Genomic DNA, 22,719 nt, shown 5'->3' on the forward strand with positions numbered 1-22,719 from the left:
TTAATATGTTCTTTTTCAGTTTCTCAAACACATACTCAGACACAAAGATAGTTCCAACTGTTCCCCAGCTCCTAGCTGTTTTAATCTTGTCTATAGATCTGATTAATTCATGGCTGAGAGAAGAGACTGTGAGCACACAGTAGCAGAGGAGTCACCGGGAGTTCACTTTGAAGAGAAGAAAGACGTTTTATCATTGACCTCCAGCAATGATCCATGGATGTGTCTGCTCTGCCCAGTTGCTGAGTAGGGTTTCTTTTAGGCTCCATTTTCATGTGTCTGATCTGGAAATGTTAGAAATAACTTTAAAACCATCCCCTTAAATTCCTATGAAAAGATGATGTCTCTCCTGAAGAAATGTGTGGATCTAAGTGGACTTGAAATTAGCTGCATAAGGGCTCTGTTGAATACTCATGAATGGAAAAACCTGGAGTATTTTGAGAAAAGCGAGACAATGGCTTTTATTGGAGTTTCTCCTGAAACTAGCACTTGCCCTATAGGAGCCACTGTGCTTTAAGAGGACAAAAAAGAAAGGAAACAGTACTTTATATACTGTGTACACAATGACTTTGAAAGAAGAGGAAGGCACTTGACTCTGTGAGTAGAGAAACCCTCTGGAGGATTATGGAGCACTACAGGATCACACATTCCTTCATCCAGCTGATGTCTGCCCTATATTCTAGTACAGAGAGTGCTGTAAAGTGTGGTGGCACCGTCTTTGACTTCTTCCCAGTCGATTCTAGGGTAGGGCAGGGGTGCATCTTAGCCCCTACGCTCTTCAGTACCTGGATGGACTGGATAACGAGGCGGGTAACAGGGGCAGTGAACTGTGGAGTTTGGCAACTTTGCTGATGATGCTGTGATCCTTGCGGAGACATGGGGTGATAGGTTCGCTGAGTAAGCCAGAGTGGTGTTACCAGTATCTGAGCGTGTGGATGGAAATCAGAGTCTTTCTATCTTTAGTCCTTCCGGTCTAACTTTATTATTGTACTCTGCACACCGCAGAAAACATAGTGGGCCACATAGTGGGCCATGGCAGCCCCATGTATGATGTATTTGGCTTTTAACAGTAATTTTCATTAGCGTATACTGAAACTACTGCAAAAATGTGTCCCTAATATCCTTCATTTGCATAAATGGCATGCCTGCTGTTGCCATGCTGCTTTCAGATCTGGTCTGTCAGTTCGCACATGGTGATGTAATCAGAAGAAAAACATCACTGAAGATGGAGTATCAGCTCTTGGGCTCTGCTCTCTCATTGTGTGAGTGCTTATAGTCATACAACCAAATAACAAACATGCCAAAATTCCTCTGCTGATTAGGCCTTAATTAGCCTAAGGGCTTCCTGGGACTCTGCAGGAAAATCATCCTGCTATTGGGCTGAAACTCTGTGTGACTTCAAGGTCAGTTGTACAAATAAAAAAATGGGTTAAAATTGGCCCAGAATTGCACAGTATATGCCCAGTTCAAGTAGTCAGCTGTTATTTTTATTTCGTTATTTTGGGGGGTAGCAGGTGTCCATTAAGCCTTTTTCAGTCATGACCACTATGTTAAGAAACACATACAGTTTGCTATCATTAATATTTTTCTTTGTCAACAGTTATTAATTAGTACTTATTGTTGTTATTTACATTTGGCCATGTGGCTGTTCTGGGATCCCCCTACCCCTCCACAAGCCTATGTGTAAAGCTTCAAGCTGGAACAGCTCACATTTCTGTTCCTCCAGTGCATACAAGGAAAGCCTGTAGCAGGAAGAGAAGAAGCATAAGAGCAGAGCAGGCATCAATGTCCACAGGATTCCACTGATTAAGTTAGAAGAAGAATAAAGGAGGAGCTTGGGTGGAGGAGGGTTGCAAAAAGCAGCTTGCAGTGAGAGCAGAAAAGGGAAGCCAGGCCAGAGCAGTTTAAATAAGGCTGCCTGAGCAATTATAGTAGTGGATCAGCTGGCCGTCAGCTGAAGGGGGCTGGCATGAGATCAGCTGATCTTAATTATATGTCAGCACTCGACTCCATGGCCTGCCTGAACTTATGCTATACACTCAATTTTTGAAAGGGGATAAGGAACCCAAATTAAAATCTCAATTTCAAAAAGTATGAGTAACCCTTTTAGAGAAGGAACTTTGGCCTTCTTTGGACAGCTTAGCATTTGCTAACCCCTTGCTCCTTCCCTTTTAGCCCCCTTATTGATATAAGGCCTCTTTTGTTCAAAAAGGAACCAAACCAAAGCATTCTTCAGGTGCAAATATTCTGTTTTTATTATATCTATTGTTGGGCTTTTGTGATAACTGTTGATTCTTCCACACCAAACGTGCATTAAATTGTTATTCATTAAAGGTCACATATTATGCAAAATACACTTTTCCAGCCTTTCTAGCAAAAATATGTGCCCCTGCCCTGTCTACAATCCCCCAAAGAATCAGAACAATCCATTCCCTCCCACCCTCTTTTTCTCCACCTTCAGAAAATGTGTGCTGAAACAAGCTGTTCTTAGATTTTCCCTTCATGATGTCATGTGGGGAGTTAGCACCTCCCCCAAGTTTGGTCGGCCCTCCACGCGTGGAAGAAAAGTTCCGCCCTCCCCAGCTGCCAGCTGAGAGGAGGATCAGGAGAGTCATATCCATTAAGCTGAGAGGGGCTGAGTCAGGGGCAGACAGAAATCTCATTAACATTTAAAGCCACAGACACATAAAGAGCTCGTTCTGAGCTGGGCTGAAACAGGGGTTTTTTGAAATGCAAAAATCCAGCACTGGAGTGTTTTGTCAGCGACAAACTTCACAGGGATGTTTTTGGGAGCTCTGAGACCAATATAAACTTATCCTATAGGGGGTAAAATATGTGACCTTTAAATGTTTATTTGTACATGATACCTCCTGATTTTTTTATTTAGGTGCTCCAGATAACCCAAGATAAATTAGCAAAAATGATTTTCTGAAAGTGGCAGCAAAATCTGTTCTACAATAAAAGAAAAGCTAAGATCAGAGTGCCGTAAGTCTCTTCCTCACTCTGTTTGAATCCACCTCAGCATTTTGAAGGCGCAAAGAGACAATAATCTTCCATAAATTAATATTGTATTTGTGACTGGAGTCTCCTGCTGTGGTCTCATCATCTTGAAACAGATAATGGAGGTAGAGAATGCCTTGGGCTGCATTAACTTGCTATTCATCATACCTTTAATTTTTAGGAAATAAAAATGAATCTAGAATTCAAATGAGCACTAATAGTCTATTCTGTTATCCTCTCTTCTGATCAGGTCATTAAGAAAGAGAGGAAGAGACTGAGGGGAGAGCTGGTGAGATAAAAGAGACTGACTGATATCAAAAATTTACAGTATCAGTCTTCATTTGGCTCTCTGTATATTACTGATTAGAGGACAGCAAAAATACCCTACTTCATTAACCTTCTGGACAAGGAAAGGACATATTTCTTCAAAATGTCCTTTGGTTTTAAAAGTAAATTTGCTTTCTATACCCTTTTTATACATAAAGTTTTCCATTTCTTATAATAAAACCTTGATGATTTTAACGAATTAGCATTTCAGGTCATAATTTAATATTTGTTCCTGCAATTCCCTGGGTGACCTTGGCACAAATGGATATTGGAAATGTTGTCACCTTGAGGATTTGATGTTATTTTCTGTTGTAAAACTTATAATAAGTCTCTCAGAGAGTAGAAGGTGTGTCAGCTAAATGCTGAAAATTTCTATGTAAATTTGCTCTTCATTTTTCATGAAGGCCTGGAGCCATACAAATATGAAATGGCTTGTTCAAGGTTATCTGCTACTTTCCACGAAGCCATTCTCTATTCTTATAAATCCATTTGCCCTCAGATGCTGGCAAGGACGTCTGTTCCCATTCTTGAATGTCAAGGAAGCTTTCTTTTATCTCTCTAATCTTTGTCCCTTTTCTTGCTCCTTTAAGACCAGAATGTGCTCAGTCATCTTACGTTGTGCAGAGCAATCACAGCTGAGCACTACATTTCAGGAGTAAAGGACAGAGGCAGGGCTTTCCAAGAACATATGGAGCCAGTTTTACATCAGGCAGATGAACCTGGTATCCCTTTTTATTTAAACCGTGCTTAAAAAGAATCTCAGAATAATAGTCTCTGATAACTTCTGAGCTTTGGTTTGATGGACATGTTATGAAGTTAGGCTAAACAAATTCAGTAGTTTCTTAGTTTAATCAGACAGTACTGAAAGCAGTACAGTACTTCATGCTCACCATGACATTTTGTCATTTATCATACTCTATAACTGTTTGGGGCCAGGCCAACCTAACTACAATTACATCCATCAGGTCATAACATAAACAAGCTTATAAAATAATGGATCAGAAATCAGGCCACACAATTGCCTCATTCTAAGGAACAAAGTAGACTTAGTTTTGACAGTGTTGTTGACTTTCTTGTATAAAACTGATTTTTAAAGATGTAAATAACCTATACAAAAAAAACTGAAATCAGAATGAGGGCTACAGAGCTAAAATACAGAACTACATTTGTCCAGTCGTTGTTCTCTGTAAGAGGAACAGAACTGATGAATGCGTCACCATCTGAAACATAAAACAGAGTTCAGGGTTACAAAGAATAAGTTAAAAAGTGACCGAAACTAAAGCAAGTCTGTCAACATTGTCTGTGCTTCCTCCTCTAACCTTTATTGTTCTGTTTGTCCTTATGTCAGTCTCATTTTATTGCATTGTAATTCCTGCATTTATGTTACTGTTCTGTATTATTCAAGGCTAATGTTTCTGTTTTAATCCTGAAGGCCTAGCATGGGTCAAGGGTGGCTAATTGGCTATGGCTAGAAATCTGCAAACATGACATCTTGTATTTTACATACCAGTCAACATTGATGGTATGTGTGTTAAATAAACAAATAAAATAAAAAAGAGAAGGAGACAACACATAACACTTAGGCCATGCTCTCTGTTTATTTGGCATGTCTAGTCTTAATGTGTGTGTCTTTGCAGTGGCTGCTCTTTTTGACAGACAAAACATCAAATGGAGAGTGTGCTTTTTGTCATACATGCTGCTGTGTAATGGAGTTCTCTGTTTATAGCAGTAGAATAAATTAGACTGCAAGATACAGTAACACTGCTCATTTTTAGGCTACTTATTACAGTAAAAATGTTTTTGAATCACTCCAGATTTTTTCAGTCTTCCACAGTGAAACAGACTATAACAGCAGCAGTGTAATCCTTTGGGCAAGTAAACACGATCAGATACACCCAATTCCACCAATTTCCCCGTTTAATGTAGGTCTAATGCAGCTGATTGGCTCCTGAGCGTAATGAATCTTCTATATGCAATCCCTGAAATTATAGTTACTATTAAAAGTATTCATCACTTGGATTGATTTTATAAGTCAATCATGGTCGATATCATTTAGTAGTTTGTCTGTTTTATTTATTAATTTAAAAAAATACAAAAAATGTCATGTCAAAGTGAAAATAGATTTCAACAGAGTAATGCCAATTAAATAAAAAAATACATTTATTGCATACATATTCACTGCCTTTAAGGTGACTGACCAAATTCAACAGGTTGAGCCAGTTGGTGCTCGTAGTCTCTCAATTAATGAAACAGGGATCACCTGAGTGCAATTAACCTATGACTACTCTTAAGGAGTTAAGAGCATCAGCAGCTGAGATGGGAGAAACTCTGTGTACAACAACTGTTGCCTTGGTTCTCCACCAGTCAGAGCTTTATGGGAGTGTGGCAAAGAGAATGCCACTGTTGAAGAAAGCTTGACTAATCTCAAAAATGGTGTGTGGGAGACTCCATAGTTAAGTGGGCAAAAGTTCTTTGGTCTGATGAGACCAAAATGGTGTTTTTTGGCCATCAGACAAGATGCTTTGTTTGGCAGACACCAAACACTTCACATCACCACAAACACACTATCCTGTAAAGCATGGTGGTGGCAGCATCATGCTGCTGGGATGCTTCTAGGCAGACGGTCCTGAAATAAATCCCTCAAAATATAAGAAAATCCTGGAGGACAATCTTATTCAGTCTGCAAGAGAACTGCGGCTTGGGAGAAGATTTATTTTACAGCAAGACAATTGCCAGAAGCATACAGTGAAAGCTACACAGAAATGGTTTAAAGATAACAAGGAGAATGTTCTGGAGTGGCTGAGTCAAAGCCCAGACCTCAGTTTGGAATCCCTGGCTGGACTTAAGAAGGGTTGTTCACACCTAAACCCTGTGCAACCTGACAGAGCTTGAGCAGTTTTGCCAAGAAGAATTGTGTAAATTATCCACACAGACTCAGTGCTGTGCAGCCAAAGGTGCATCTACAAAATACTTACTTGAATGGAGTGAGTATTTGTGCAGTCACCTATTGTTCATTACAGATTTTTATTGAATTGGCATCACTTTGTAAAAATCTTTCACTTTTACAATAAAGATATTTTGTAATTCTTTTGGCAAAAAAAGCCAGATAATACTGACCATGATTGATTTATTCAATCATGAAAGGGTTCAACATCAAAGGGGGTAGATACTTTTATTGGCACACAAATGTGTCAAAAGCACAAATAGAACAAATTTGTATGTCTTGTTAAATTTGTCGTTTCCCATAGATAAAGCGTCTGCAAAGCTAGAGTCTAAGGCAATATAAGCAACATGGAAAAGTAAATCTTCTGAGATTTTCATAATCTCTGTAAATGTTTTGTAAAACAAACATTTACAGTTCTAACATCAAGACGCACTGACTGAAGCCAGGCTGTTGTCACAAAACATTTTGGTTTCCTGAATCCTAACTCAGCCAGATTTGACCATTTTTCCATCTATAAGCCCACCCCCCAAAAACTTTCCATGGCCCTGTGACAAATTTGTGGACCTTATCAGGTACCCAAATTCTCCCAAAATAGTTGGTAAATGCAGGAATCTTGCAGGACATTGCTGGTCTCGGCTTCTTAACTGTTGGGAATCTATCGGACCATGATTCCACTGGAGCCCTTGCTCCTTTTCCCAGAAAGATGGCAAAAACCCAGATAAGATGTGACAGTCTGATAGCTTCTCGCTGTGGCTGCTTTGGAAAGCAAGACAGGCTCCGTTTGTCTGATGAGAAATGCTCTGGAGGAAGACAGACAGGTCTTGGAGATAGTGAAGAGAAAAAGCAAGGCTGAAGAGATGGAGGGCGGTATGAAACGAAAATGAAACAGCAGGAAAAGAGCTGGACTGTCGGCTGTGACCTTTGCAGAAAGTTTTTTTGTAAACTCACTGTTTTTTTCTGGACTGTGGCATTCTGATTACAGTGTTTTTCTTTACTCCTGAGGATGAAACAGCCATATGCACACACATAAATATGCACTAAAACACAAACAATATATGTATATGCTGTCCAATTTTCCAAGGAAAGGTCAAGCCTGACAATTATTTCAAGCTTTTTTTTGCAATTTGCAGGGCAGGAAAAATACAGAGCATCAAGGAAGAATGGATGCAGGGAGTGAAACCCTGCTGTTTTATGCAACAGGTTAGAGCTGAAATGATGAAAACATGTAATGTTTCAGTGTTTTTTGTGTATTTATGGTTGGTCGCACCCTCATGTCAGTCATTCTTTCAGGGATAAATCTTGCTTCATCTCAAGCTTGAAAAAGAAGGGAGTGAAAGTAAAAGCAGGCAGTCTTCAAAAAGAAAACTAAAGGAAAAGTGAGTGCACATGGGACAAACAGACAGAAAAATTGAGGAAGTGAAGGGTTTAGCTGACACAAGACAGACAGCTGTTTGCTGAAAGCGGCACCGAGACCGTATGGAGATGCAAATAAACCTGACACTACACAGGAGACGGCTGCCAATCCATCCGACACCTCCTCCAGCCTTCCATCTATGACAGGCAATCCATAATTACCACTTCCTGCATCTACTAGAGATATTATGAATTATTCTGTACGGCTCCACAGCGATGTTTATAGGTACCCTCTCAGGTATTAACTTGTCAAGCGCTGCCGCTTGTCAGTTGTTAAAGGAGAGCAAAAATACTGTAAAACTGGCACACATTTCCACAGAAGTTTGTTGTAGTATAAAGTCACTGCTGCACAATTTTACACATGATAGTCTTTAATTGACATTACCCAGAGAGAGCATTGTGCAATGACTGTGAATTGAACAAACTATTAATAATTTTGGCTCATGATCCACAACGAGTTGAAAAGCCAACCTTTTCCTGCCTCTGGTGCACTAAATAAATTATAAATGTCAGTTTCAGCATCCTTACAAAACTTGACTGGAGCAGTTTTCAGGGCGCCTGGCCAAACACTGAGAAGCAAGAACCTGATAAATACACATCCTAAGATACTTAAGATTAGTCCTCCTCCTGTTCTGACTGATTTCTATCAAATCTTAATGTGGCTGGGCCAATCATGACCTTTTTGTCCATAAAGTGAAGGCTTTAGCATTTTTAGGAACAGATGTTAGATGTTTAAGTTAGCTGTTAAGAATTCAGCTGGTCTAATTGAGTATGGTAAATTTACAAGGTACTGAACATCCCCTATAGTTCAGTTGAATCCATCTTCAAGAAATGGAAGGAATATGGCTTATCTGCCCAGATCAGGCTGTCCTCACAAACTGAGTGACTGCACAATAAGGAGACTAGTGAGAGAGGACCCCAAGACACTCTAAAGGAGTTACAAGCTTCAGCAGCTAAGACGAGAGACTTTGCATACAACATCTAATGCCCAGGTTATTCACTGATCAGAATTTAATGGAAGAGTGGCAAAGAGAAAGCCACTGTTGAAGAAAACCCATTCAGTCTAAACTAGAGTCCACAAAAAGACTTTTGGGAGACTCCATGGTCAAGTGGAGGAAAGTTCTTTGGTCTCAAGACGCTATGTCTGGCAGAAACCAAACACTGCACATCATCACAAACACACTATCCCCACTGTGATGCATGGTGGTGGCAGCATCATGCTGTGGGGATGCTTCTCAGCAGCCAACCCTGGAAGGCTTGTAAAGGCCAACAAAAGCCGAACTGAAATGGTTAGAAGAAAACAATGTAAATATTCTGGAGTGGAGTCAAAGCCCAGACCTCAATCTAATAGAGGATTTGTGGCTGGACTTAGAAAAACATGGCTGTTCATGCCTGATCCATGTGCAACCTGACAGAGCTTGAGTAGTTTTGCAGAAGGGAATGGAGAAAAATTACAGTGTCCAAGATGTGCGATCCTGATTTGGACCTATCCATACAGACTGAGATGAGAGAGGGTTTTTTTCAGGAGATGGAGGCAAAAAAGCCAAAATGGTTGAGAAAATTACTCTTCAAATGAAAATTAATTTCACAAAGTTGCTGAGGCATTTCTTGAGTATACGACTTTTGGCTCCATACCTGCATGGTGTTGATGACCATCACAAACTGTCTGAAGTTTCTTCATAACCAGACATCCCTCTCTACTGCAGTGTTATGTTTCAAATAGGTCAGCTCTATTTATAAGACAAAGGTGACTCCAGTCAATGTAGTCAACACAAAGGCCATTTCAACAAGTAATACTTAAGGTCAGCTTGCTGACAGTTTATTATTTCACTGACATGTTTATTATACAGTATTTTAGACATGACTTGGTGCCCTTCCTACTGTCGGATAAAGACATCAGAGTCAGTGTTTGAGTTGAAACCCCGCTGTTACAAATCTAAGAGGCACTGAGTCACTCTGACATGGTCCAATGTGTCTGTATTATTTTTATTTATTTATTTTCTGAGGGAGATAAGAAAGCGAAACATCCCATCTTCAACTTAGAGAAAATGTAAATGACACTATCATCTCCAGCTGTGATGTTAGCACCTCCTTGTGCATATATTTTTTCCATGCCGAATATAAAAAAGCAAGGAGTGTGATGACGGAGCTTAAACTGCTTGTGAATCACTGTCATCAGTCGGTAGCTCTAACTTTCACTTTCTCACACAGCAGCTTTTCCAACAAATCATCAAGCTTGGGGTGAATAATTCATGAAAGGGGCGGTTTGGTGTCCTAGTTAACATTTGCTTTGCTGACACCTGCTGGTGCATCTAAAACTAAAGCAATTAGATGCATGGGACTGGAAAACAATAGCACTCTTTCATCTCCCATCAAATACGTTTGCTGTGAACTTCCATCTCTCCAGGAGTTTCCAGACAGTAACTTCCTGCTGAGACATTCCCACATGCTCTGCTGCCTTTGGTTCTTATCTGATTAGCTGGAGCGAGAGACCAACCAGGATTCATTTCAGCGCTGTCTCGCCTTATTTCATTCCAGGCTGTCTCCCAAAAAACTCCCAAGATCTTAAGCATCCTTCAAAGATCTGGTAGTAACCACACAAGGCATGAGATACATTATCTGTACCTTTAATTTGAGCTTCTGTGTCAAAGATGCAGCTACAACAGACGGTGGATTTTCATGTAACTTTGTCATGGCGCTGCTGCAGAGTGAGGAAAAATGTTGTCTTCCAGAAACAAAGCTTCTAAAGAATGATAAAACAGTTCCTAGAATGAAGTCAGATTCAGTTGTAATTGCTCAATGGGAATGGTGCGTGATTGTGCAGAATTTGTTTGATATTCTGTTTCAGCCAACAGATAAATACGTCCCAAGGCAGTGAAAGCAATATAGTTGGAATCCTCAGTGTCTGCCAGAAAGTGAGCTTCAAAAGGTGATGCAATTTTATCCCCATCACGGTATACTGCTGTTTCTTGTGAGGTGAGAGAGAGGGAGAGTGAGAGTTTCCAGGAGAGGCAGCGTGCAGTGCATGGAGATTTCCTGATGCTAACTGACATGAGTTTTGTCTTGTTGACTGCATGAAATCGCTTTGTTTGTTGATCGTTTAGAGCCAGCACAGGTAGAGCATGAAGATAGACGACAGAGTGGAGATGTTCACTGAATTTTAAAAGCTGCAAACACAACAGTAATTAAAATTCTTGAAGTTTGATTTCTCAGTATAACAACAGGTAAAACCTTTGGAAAAGGGGCAAGTACGCTAAAAAGACGTTTTTAGCCCAGCTATGATGCATGAGCAGTGGGGGTCTGGTTGAAGGATGCATGCAATTAGTCAGCTAGACAGCACCAGAATTTCAAGCAGGTTAAGCTAACTCAAAATATATTGTTTTATCATCGGCCCACAATGTCCATCAAATGCTTTGTAAAGTGTAAAGCAGCTAGGCCTGGGTGATTTAGCCTAAATATCTTATCGCTGTTTTTTTTTTTTTATCCCTTTATGGTATTGGAATTATATAGGCCTGCACACCTTAACAATATAGATTTTACATAATTGATACAGCTGTAACTGCTGTTATGGCAGTTTTGTAACATAACCTATGGTGCAGTTAACAAAAACACCAGCAGATGGCAGCAGTCACAGAACTACACAATGCAGCCCCAGCGCACGTCTCTCTCCTCAGACCAAACCAAGCTGGTACTCAGACAGGTGGCGTGGATAGTGTTGATCTGCAGCCAGCAGGCTAAAAGTAAACATACCGGAGTCATGCAAGCTGTAAGAAGGTAAACCACTGCAGTAACACCAGTCTTCTTCAACACACAACTCCAGGATTATTTACAGTTAGCAATAACAGCTAAGCTCACCGGGCTAATCATTGTCATCAAAACCAAGAGTTCAAAAGTGTTTCAGAGGGAGGTTAAAATAAGTTTTTTTTCGGGACGCCAATAAGAGAAACATGAGGAGTTTTTTTTTTTGAGCTATAAACCATGTGAAGCTACTACGTGGGTATCAGAGAGATGGTGAAAGTTTAATTTTACAGTATTTGAAAGTATAAATAGCTAAATGATTATAAATAGAGTATTTTAATGTACTTGGATGTCTGAGAACCTGAGTTTAACTGTTCTAAAGGGTAAAAACCTTTAAACTACACCTCCTCTGTTTACTTCAATAATAAAGAAAAGCTGCGTTAGTGACACGTGAATTACTCATGTATTATCCCAAATAAATGCTTATCGTGAAATTTATTTTATCAGGGCCTCTATTCATGATGTCTATTGTATCGTGGCCTCTGTATCGTGATCTGTATCATATCGTGGCCTCTGCATGGTGATATGCATTGTGTCTTGGCATCTGTATCCTGATCTGTATTGTATCGTGGCTCCTGTATCATGATGCATGCCCTATTGTGGCCTCTGTATTGTGATCTGTATTGTATCTTGTCCTCTGTATCGGGATATGTAATAGGGCCTCTTTATTGTGATACCTATTCTACTCATAGGACTGAGTATATAGCATGTCTTGGCAGAGAAGATTTGGCAATTTTTTTAAGGATGCAACCCATATACTCAGCTCTGCTGCTCATCCCTCAAATGCATGTTCCTTACAAATGTGGCACCATTTTAAAGGGAAATAAACAGACTTTCCAACAGAATAATCTACCAAACACAAATTTGCTTACTTTTTGTGCTAAGTTTATTCAAATGCTCAAAAGTTAGCCATAGAAAGTTGGACCATCCTGATAATCTTCCGTTCCAAAGCAGCACCCTGCTGAAAGAGTGACCCAGTGCCACCCAGTATACACAAATACATCAAGGTCTGAAACTTCTGAGAAACCTAATCGAGTGTATCTAAACTTCGTAAATCAAACTGATAAGATCAGTGCGCTGAAGTTCAGTCCCCGTAGGGCAATAAACACGGCTTATTTTCTCTGCGTAATTGGCTCAGAAACAATTCTTCCAATCCCCCTCTGACCCCTGATAAACCCCATGACTGGAAATGAGCTCTTGTGGGTTGTAGGAGTAAGTCGTGAGGCCTTTGAAGAGTCTTTTTTGAGCTGTAATAACTTGGCCCAATAGGGAGGCCTGCTTGTGGAGTGAGTGGTATGCCTCACACTGAGCTGGGGCCTAGGAGAGATAACTCAGAATTACTGCTATTAAAGCTCTGTGGATTAACTGTGTTAGGGCCGTGTGTGTTAGTGTGCCTGAGCCCTAATCCTTAATGCATTCTTTTCCATTCATCTTTCCTTACATTTACATAAGTGTGTCGAGGTGGAACCAAGTCATCTGCAACAGAAACACAACATAACTTGAAAAAGAAGAAAACCACACAACTGTCATCAATTAAACAGCAGCACACTGTATCTCAAGTTGGTTCGTCTGTGGGATTCAAACGAGCAGAAGCACACGTCGAGTGGGCTTGATGGCTCAATCAGTGCAAGTTAATTACTGTCTCAGTAGGAAGGTGGCACAGACAGGGAGGATCACCTCACTGCAGATTGTGTGGCACATTTTTGGGGTTTCCTGAAGGGCAAATAATGTGAGCAGAGAGGCGGGGGGAGCAAGAAATATGTGGTTAAAAAAGCAAAAGCAGAGAGCACAAACAAAAGTTCTCATTAGCTATTTGCAACTGTGGGGCACAACAAGCCGCTCACACAAAGTGGAATCAAAGGCACATAAAATGGAGAGGACATCAATAAACAAACCCACAGAGTGTGACCAATGAAGAAGTAATTAAATTGTGTTGGCAAAGCCCGTCTGGTCAAAGAAGCAAGGAAAGGGGCCAGCAAAGTCACTTTTATCTGTGTGGTGTCAGTGAAGAGAGGCACAGAAAATTTGGTTAATTAGTTCCTCTTTGGCTGCACATTTGTGCAAAAGGTCTTTGATTCTCCACTCATTTTTCTTCATGGCTCAAAGGAGCAGGAACCCCCTCATGGGAGCAAATTGTCTGAAACAAACAAAACAAAGGGTTGGATCAATTATATGAAAATGGTGCTGGAATGCATTAAAGAAAATGCCATTCAGACTCTCTGGGTGCCGCTATTTAGGGGATCTTATCAGAAAGTTAACACATTTTTTTTCAGGAACTGTTACAGAGGAGTCAGATGTGTTTCTACTGCCACTGTTCACTAAAGAAACCCTCCTTTTCCAATGTCATCTTTTGGACATGACTTAAAATATCTGGCTTTAACGTGAGATGTATAATGTTCTGTAACAGTGGTTTTCAAGTGGAGTAGCTTCAGGACCCTCCAGCCTCTTTAATGACAAACCGTTACCCAAATTTTCACCACTTTTTTTTTCTATAGAAAAAAGTTCCTGTTTGGACTAGTGTTGTACTCAAGACCACACTATCCAAGACCAAGACTCACCTGAGACCAGAGTACATCAAGACAAGACTTTTGGGGGTCGAGACTGAGACAAGTTGAGACCAAGACCATAAAAATCAGTTTTAGAAAACCATGGCAAGGTTGAACAGTTAAAGAGCATTCTCTTTTTAATTTTAGTTTTCTTTTTAATAAATATGACAGATGAAAACAAGGTGTGTGCAACTCTTTCAAAGCACAACATGCAAAAATCTCAAATCTTAGCAAATTTCTTCAACATACTTCTTGTAAAAAAACAAATTGCATGTATTTAAAAGACACTGACAAGTCTGGAATTATGTTAAATATCTGAAAATGAGATGTTTATCTAGATTTGTCAGGTGAATGAGGCCTAAAGTAAGTGTTCAGAGGTATTTCTGACTAGAAATAAGATGGACTGATGTCTGAGTTTTTGCAGGCGTTGCCATTTGTTGTTTTAGCAAGTGCTTCGACTTACTATTACATTAATGAAGTCAAAGAATAGCAGATCAGTGCTGGTCTCAACTGGTCTTGATGGAAAATCCCGAGTCTGGCCAGTAGACAAGACCGAGTAAAAATGTTCTCAAGTCTGAGACAAGACCAAGATATTCAAAATGTGATCTTGAGACCTGTCTCAGGGCCAAGACTGTTCTAGAGTACTACAACACTAGTTTGGACCTTTCGATGGAACAAAACCTATGACTGAAAATGGAAGCAAGACAAACACATTTTACTCCATTTTCCTGTCATAACGTGTACATTTTCAGTGAATTTGAGGAATTACCTTTAATCATCTTGAAAGCAGCTTTGATATCCCAAAAACAAAGATGAATGAGTTGAAACGCTGCGAAAACAAACCTATTATCTTAGTGAAACAGAGTAGAATAAAATGCATCTACAGTATGCATGTTTACTAAGGCTTACATAGACTTTTTACCTCCATTTTTCTTCTAGGCATACATTCACAACTTACTTTTGGGCCCCATCCACAGTTGAATACTACTGTCCCATAAGGACAACACTGGCTTGTATTGGTGCATTTAGAAATTAACAGGAAAGCATCAGATGAGTCCATCAATTGTCCATCTGTTTTGTCACATGGTGGTAGTTTCATCCAGTTGTACTGGCACAGAACAATTCTTGTTTGCTTTTCCATATTTTATAACTGGAGTAGCAAAACTTTTTTATGTCCATTGTAGGGGGGAGGGGGGACCAAGATGCAGAAGGGGAGTTGTGGAAAGAAGAAGTGATAAAATGGGCTTTATGGCTAACAGATAATACCAAAAGTAAGTGTCTCAGAAAATAACAATATTGTGAAAAAGTACAGCGTTGGAGACTCATGGTGTCACACTCTAATCTACCTCAAAACACCTGCGAAGGTTTCCTAAGCCTTTAAATGGTCTCTCAGTCTGGATCAGTTGCTTACACAATCATGGGGAAGACTGCTGAGTGGACAGATGTCCAGAGGAAGATCACTGACATCCTGCACAAGAAGGGTAAGACACAAAAGGTCATTGCTATAGAAACTGGCTGTTCACAGAGTGCTGTCTCCAAGCAACTGATGGAAAGTTGAATAGAAGGAAAATGTGGTTTAAAAAAATGCACAAGCAACAAGGATAACTGCAGCCTTGAGAGGATTTTGAAATGAAGTCCATTCAAGAATTTGGGGGAGTTTCACAAGGAGGTGACTGCAGCTGGAGTCAGTGCTTCTAGAGCCACTACGCACAGACATATCCAGGACATGGGCTACAAATGTTGCATTCCTTGTGTCAAGCCACTCCTGAACCAGAGACAGTGTCAGAGGGCTCTTATCTGGCCTAAAGACAACAAGGACTAGACCATTGTTCAGTGGTCCGAAGTCCTCTTTTCAGATGAAAGTCAATTTTGCATTTCATTCTGAAATCAAGGTCCCAGAGTCCAGGGGCTCAGAATCCCAGTTGCTTCGCCCCTGCCACTGCGTCTTATCAGGTCCAAGGTCAGCAAAACTGCTACCAGGAAGTTTCTGAGCACCTCATGCTTCCCTCTGCTGGCCAGCTTTACGGAGGTGCTGATTTCATTTCTCTACAGGACTTGGCACCTGCCCACACTGCCAAAAGTACCAATACCTGGTTTAAGGACTATGGTTTCCTTGTGGTTCATTGGCCAGCAAACTCACCTGACATAAACCCTATGGGGTATTGTGAAGAGGAAGATGAGAGACACCAGACCCAACAATGCAGAAGAGCTGAAGGCCACTATCAGAGCAATCACCTCAGCAGTGCCACAGGCTGATTGCCTCCATGCCACCCTCATTGCTGCAGTAGTTCATGCAAAAGAAGCCCAAACCAAGTACTGAGTGCTGCACATGTTTAATTTTTTCAGTAGTCTAACATTTCTGTATTAAAAATCCTTTTGTTACTGGTTTTAAGTAATATTCTAATTTTTTCTCCCACTGCTTTGTCAGTGGCATGCAAATGGGTATGGATGTAATGATGAAAAACAAGATCTAAAGTATTTGATCTCTTCTTTTATAAAGTCTGCAAACAAGGGATTTGTTTATTTTGCTGTCAGTATCATTCACCTTTAGATAGATAACGCTCCTGTAGTCAAACATCTCCATGCTGAGGAGAGAAAAACATATTAAGTGTCATTACATAAGAATCGTTGAAAAGAACAGCAGGGGTCCCTTTTACTGTATTGTGTTTCTCTTTAACTAAAAGCATACAGCTTGAAATCCCCTGCTGGCTCTGTAAGCTTGAAGAACAGCATCAGAGTGCTCTGACAGAGCCCCTCTCAGGCCTTATGGGAGAAACTCTGCTGCTTTAAAGTCCTCGATCACAGGGAGGATTTCACCACCATCAGTGCGCTGTGAATCAGCAGCCGAGCCGGGGCTGCCGCTATGTCAAGATGACACCACTCAAAGCCCTGCAGGGCACAACATGAGCAACATGCTGTATTGATCTTTTTGCCACACACTGCGAGACAAACTAGTTCAACCAGAGCCGGGGCTGTAAGCTGCCTGCAAAGTGTTATGCACCCCCCACCTCAGAGTCTTATCAGATGTCCTTGTGAGGAAATAGGAGAAAACAAACTTTGCTCTATTTCAGTGTGGAAACTTGGACGGGTTAATGAAAGTCAAACAGTGTGACCTGCTAATTAAAGATGTTTAAGATAATACAACACTATTAGCTGCTCACTCATGTGTGTCTCCTGTCACATTGGATTTCCTTCGCAATTTGAATCAGTTATGGCTTTAATTTAAAAAGCCTGTTCAACACATGAACTCTTGGCACTTTCAGGACATTGAGCACCTAAAATTTTCCCAAACCACTTTGGGTATGTCACGGTCATGTGCAGAGGTCTTAGGTGTTTACAGCGCTAAGGATTCATCACAGGCCCAATGTGCCACCACTCAGGGTTTGAGAGATGGGCGACACACATCTGTCACTCGACAGCCAAGGTCAAGCTAAGCAGCTAAGGTCAAGCTCAATGGCATCTCTTTTGTACCAGCCTATTCACACTTGGTAATTCGCCAGACCACTGTAGGTTTTCGGGCCACTGGGACATCTACAGCACAACTAGGGGCTCATGGCAACCCTACTTCCCTCCCAGCCAGTGTCCTTGGCCATGCTTACTTGCCACATTTGACATTTGTTAAGACTATAAGGGAAATAAACTCTACATTTCCACTAAGCCAGTTCAAAGGATGATTTGGAGCTTGTGCTTAATCCAGCACCAATTCTTTGGTTTTCCATCACCAAAGAACTGGCTCTGATCCAGAATAACTGTGTCCAGTAAACTCCTTGCTGGTCCAGGGAAAAAAAAATGGTTTTTGTTGAGGCCCACATGCTTATGTTGGGGCTATAATTGGAGGAAAGAGTGCCATTTTCATAGAGCAGAGCGTCAAAGAATACAGAAAGACAGTGGTGCAAATGGATATAAATGCAATGCAGTAGTAGTCTGAAAAGGAGACGAGCTGTCTTGTTGCTGTGTAGGTCTTGGTTGAGGTAAAAAAAAAAAAAAAATAGTGGAGGGAACAATATAGATATGTCAGTCTTTCGTTCTTTGATTTTGTTACTTGATACTCTTGTGACGCCTGGACGTTGACTGATGGCCTTAGGCTAGACTCCTTGTATTTGGTGCATCATTGGGTATCATTAGCCAGACCGTGGCTCTAATGCTGATGTGCTCTGGAGAGCGGGGATGGGAAGGGTTCACTACCTGATACAGGAACAACAGCTGTGCTTTTATGGGGACCTGGCACGGCTCTCCACATACTGGGTTGCCAGGACCTGGTGGGCTGGTCCAGATGGCGGAAGCAATTGCATACATTGTGGAGGGGAGGTGGTAGCTGGAAGGATACCTGGAGAGACGGGGCATCGGTATGGCGTAGGCCTGGAGGACGGTCATCAGGAGGCAAACAGTACAGGACCAAGCTTGATGCAGCGAAGTGCCGAACCAGCATACCTGACCTGAAAGCTCAACAAGCCAACAGCAACACTTGTAGAGTGACAGGATCTACCATTTCTGTTGTTCTGGAGTTTTGCGCTAGTGTTGCTGGGAAAAAAGAGACAGTGATGTTTACAGTGATGTAATGGCGTAGCTGCTAGAGCCAGCTCCAGCCTGAGGAAAACAAATGGTTCTTTGTCGGTTCTTAAATTGAGCCAACTTTGACCACCTCAAGCTCAGCTCCAGCCCTGGGACTGGCTTGATGGAAAAGGGGTAAACATGAATGAAGTCATTGCCCTGCTCATCCAAGATGAATGTTTCAGACTGTATAAAACATAGACTTAGCCTCTCTAATTACATCACCCATTCATTTCTGAAGAGGTGGTATAAAACCAAATGATGGTGGTTGCCATATTGAAATGCTGGCTTCATCTGACTTTTAGTAAGTGAGCAATGAACAAAGAGATAGAAGCTGAGGTGGACCTTCTGCCTCCAGGCAAACTGCTGAAGTGTTCCTGTCTGTCATATTGGCAATGCCACTAACTATGCAAATTCATGCAAAACCATTATACTTTATGTAATCAAAGTGGATGAGTGGTTAAAAAAATTGCTTTTCCCTCAAAGAAGGGTATTTTGTGCTTTCTTTGTTACGTTGTTGTCTTTGGGACTTTTCTGTGTCAGTCATTGTGGAGTTCACAGCCAGCACTACACAGGCCAGACCTAAAAGATATTGGTGTCTTTCTCCTGTGTATTACTGTAACAAACTCTGACTTGATCCTTGCATCTTTAACACCTTGAGGACTTAATAAATGTCAGTGTTTGACGACCTGTGACTCTGAACATTTGAATGTTCTGCCTGTGCTGCAGTTGTCTGGTGCAGAAACACACAGAGGGCTGCACAAAGACTGCTGTAAAAAATCTGTTGACCTTAATGAGGATTCATTGGTTTTTGGAGCTAGCCTCAAGCAGTGATTTGTACTTTGCATTAGCTTCATTTTTCAGCTCTGGAGGTTGCCTCTAGGTTCACACATTGGCTCACCAAAACTTAAGGCAGACTATTTCCCAGAGGGCTGGCAGAGAAAAGTCAGCAGAAAGTCTGGTGGAACTAATTCAGCATTTGTGTTCACACATGTAACCCACCCAGACAATGTGGAGATATTTTTAGATGTGCAGTGCATGTGTGAAATGAGCTTCGGTGTAATGATGTTCAGAGTACTGATACACACAGAGAGTGTGTGTGCAACAGTGTTAGTGTGTATTTGGCTCCAGCAGTCTGCACGTCATGCAGGGTCTCACTAAAACTCGCTCTCTGGGACACATTTCTCTGCTTCCATGAAGCTCCTGACTCATGCTGAGGTTTGTCTAACCAGGGGGACTGTGTGCAAGCTTTGCCATTGGTTGGCATGGACAGGGCCGGTCTGGGCTCATTAAATCCCCAGATGGCAGGGCACAGGGGCAGCAGAGTGAATAGTATTATTACCCAGCAGGGTAAGCCATAGACCAAATGTTGTCCCGGTCTGGCTCGAGACCACCAAACCAAAAAGTCGAAGCACTTCTAGCTGTGAGCTCATCTGCTAAATGTTTTTTCTCACTGGATGAGCCCTATGCTGCTATGTGAGGAGAAGAAATATATATTTTTGCTTTGAAGTTTAGAGTGAACAGTCTGTTCCACTACACAATCAGGAATATAGTGTTATTTGAACAGAATTAATATGTGAGGAAAACAATGGAAAACAAGCCAAGTGGTGGGAAAAGGATTAAAGATTACCAATTAATGCAACTGAATCAAGATACATTTCTAATGCTCACTGTTTTAGATCCTTTACAGCCGACACTCATAAAAACTTATTTGCATTTCTGCTACATCCACGACAGGGGGGTTGAATTCCCTTTAGGTGGATTTATAGTATAGAGCTGAGGTTTTATGGCAGAGTTTCAGAGCATACACATGCAGCCTCAGGAAGATAAAAAAATTTCAGGCAGTTTATTTCACAGGAACCAAGTCAAAAAAATCAAGCAGAGTTTTTCAACACCATTGCAGACAAAGTTAGAAATTATTCAGATTGATGAAGTTTTAACTACCTGTAATCTTCCTTTTTTTCAAATGATAGCGACAACATCTCCAATACATTAATTCAACCCACAGTAACTTTGTTAGAAAGAAAGATAAAGTTATTCTGCAAACATAATTAATTATTAATCAGGCTGGACTGGTCTATGCAGGGTTCACATTATGTCCATGCCAATACAGTTTAATAAAATGTTTAACCCCCTTGGATGTTTTACTCTTTTATTGATTTTATAAATCCGTCATGGTGAAAATAATTGGACTTTTTGACAAAAAAAGAAAATACAAAAACCTCTTTGATGCCAAAGTGAAAACAGATTTCTACAAAGTAGCATCTATTAAGCTAAAATATGCAATGTAAAATAAGTGACTGCATATTTACCCCCTTCAAGTCAGTATTTAGTAGAAGCACCTTTGGCTGCAGACACAGCACTGACTCTGTGTGGATTGGTCTTAATCAGACTTGCACATCTGGACACTGCAATTTTTCTCCATTCTTCTTTGCAAAACTGTTTAAGCTCTGTCAGGTTGCACGGGGATTGAGCATGAACAGCCTTTTTGTAAGTCCAGCCACAAATTCACTATTGGATCGAGGTCTTGGCTTTGACTTAGCCACTCCAGAACATTCACCTTGTTGTCTTTAAACCATTTCTGTGTAGCTTTCTCTGTGTACTTAAGTCTTGCTGGAAAACAAATCATCTCTCAAGTCGTAGTTCTCTTGCAGACAGACTAAGATTGTCCTCCAGGATTTTCTAATATTTTGTTGCATTAATCTTACCCTCTACCCTTACAAGACTTCCAAAGCCAGCTGCTAAGAAGCATCCCAACAGCATGGTGCTGCCCCCACTGTGCTTCACAGTGGGGATGGTGTGTTTGTGGTGATGTGCAGTGATTGGTGTCCACCAAACAAAGTGTCTGGTCTGATAGCCAGAAAGCACCAGTTTGGTCTCATCAGATCAAAGAACTTTCTTCCACTTGACCATGGAGTTTCCCACATGACTTTTGGAGAACTCCAGTCAAGATTTAATGTGTTTTTCAACAGTGGTGTTCTCTTTGCCACTCCGCCATAAAGCTTTGACCAGTGAAGAACCTGGGCAGCTGTAGTTGTATGCAGAGTCTCCCATCTCTGCTGCTGAAGCTTGTAACTCCTTCAGAGTAGTCATAGGTGTCTTGGTGACCTCTCTCACTAGTCTCTTTCTTGTACGGTTCAATTTGTGAGGACAACCTGATTGAGGCAGATTGGCCATGTGCTTTCCATTTCTTGATAATAGAGTGAACCAAACTCTAGGAGATGTTCAGTAACTTGGAAATGTTTTTGTATCCATCAACTGATTTATACTTTTCTACAAACTTTTCACTGAGTTGCTTGGAGTGTTCTTTTGTCTTTATTGTGTAATGGTAGCCAGGAATACTTATTAATCAGTGACTGGACCTTCCAGACACAGGTGTATTTATACTACAGTCACTTGAGACACATTCACTGCACTCAGGTGTTCCCCATTTCAATATTTCTGAGACTATACTAACAGTGTTTGGCTGAACTTGTTGAATTAGGTCAGTCACTTTAAAGGCAGTAAATATTTATGGAAACACTTGTTTTACATTACAGATTTTTGCTCGACATTACTTTGTAGAAATTTGTTTTCACTTAAACATTAAAGAGGTTTTTTTTTTGCTTTTTACCCCAAAAACCCAAATTATGTTGTCCATGATTGATTTATAAAATCAACAAAGGGTAAAACATCCAAGGGGGTCAATACTTTTCGCCACCATCAGTGCAAGTTGGCAGTATGATTATTGGCATCATGTTACACTCAGACTCGTCTTATTTGAAGTGGTAAGGTGTTCATGGGGTTAGAGGCGGTCACTGCAGGAGGTCCATTCCCTCTGGTCCAAAGCCTTGTTGGAATATAAACTTAGATAAATTCAGCATGGTAAGGAAGTGTAAATCAATCAGGCACTTTTTAACCTCTATTTAACCAGTTTAGTCCCATTGAGATCAGAGATTTCTTTCTTGCAAAGCTGCTTTTAAAGTTGACAGCAAAACTGAAGAAATCAGATTAATTGACTGGAATTGTTAAAGATATTAAGATCTTGGTTAGTGATGTCTACAGAGGGACTGGATGTTCAGTCCTTTATTTTGTCTAATTGCATGGATCCCTAATTTAAATAATGGAGACTGTATCTTTTAGAAAAATGGTATCAAAGTATAA

This window comes from Cheilinus undulatus, linkage group 8, assembly GCF_018320785.1.
Source record: "Cheilinus undulatus linkage group 8, ASM1832078v1, whole genome shotgun sequence".
Classification (NCBI taxonomy): domain Eukaryota; kingdom Metazoa; phylum Chordata; class Actinopteri; order Labriformes; family Labridae; genus Cheilinus; species Cheilinus undulatus.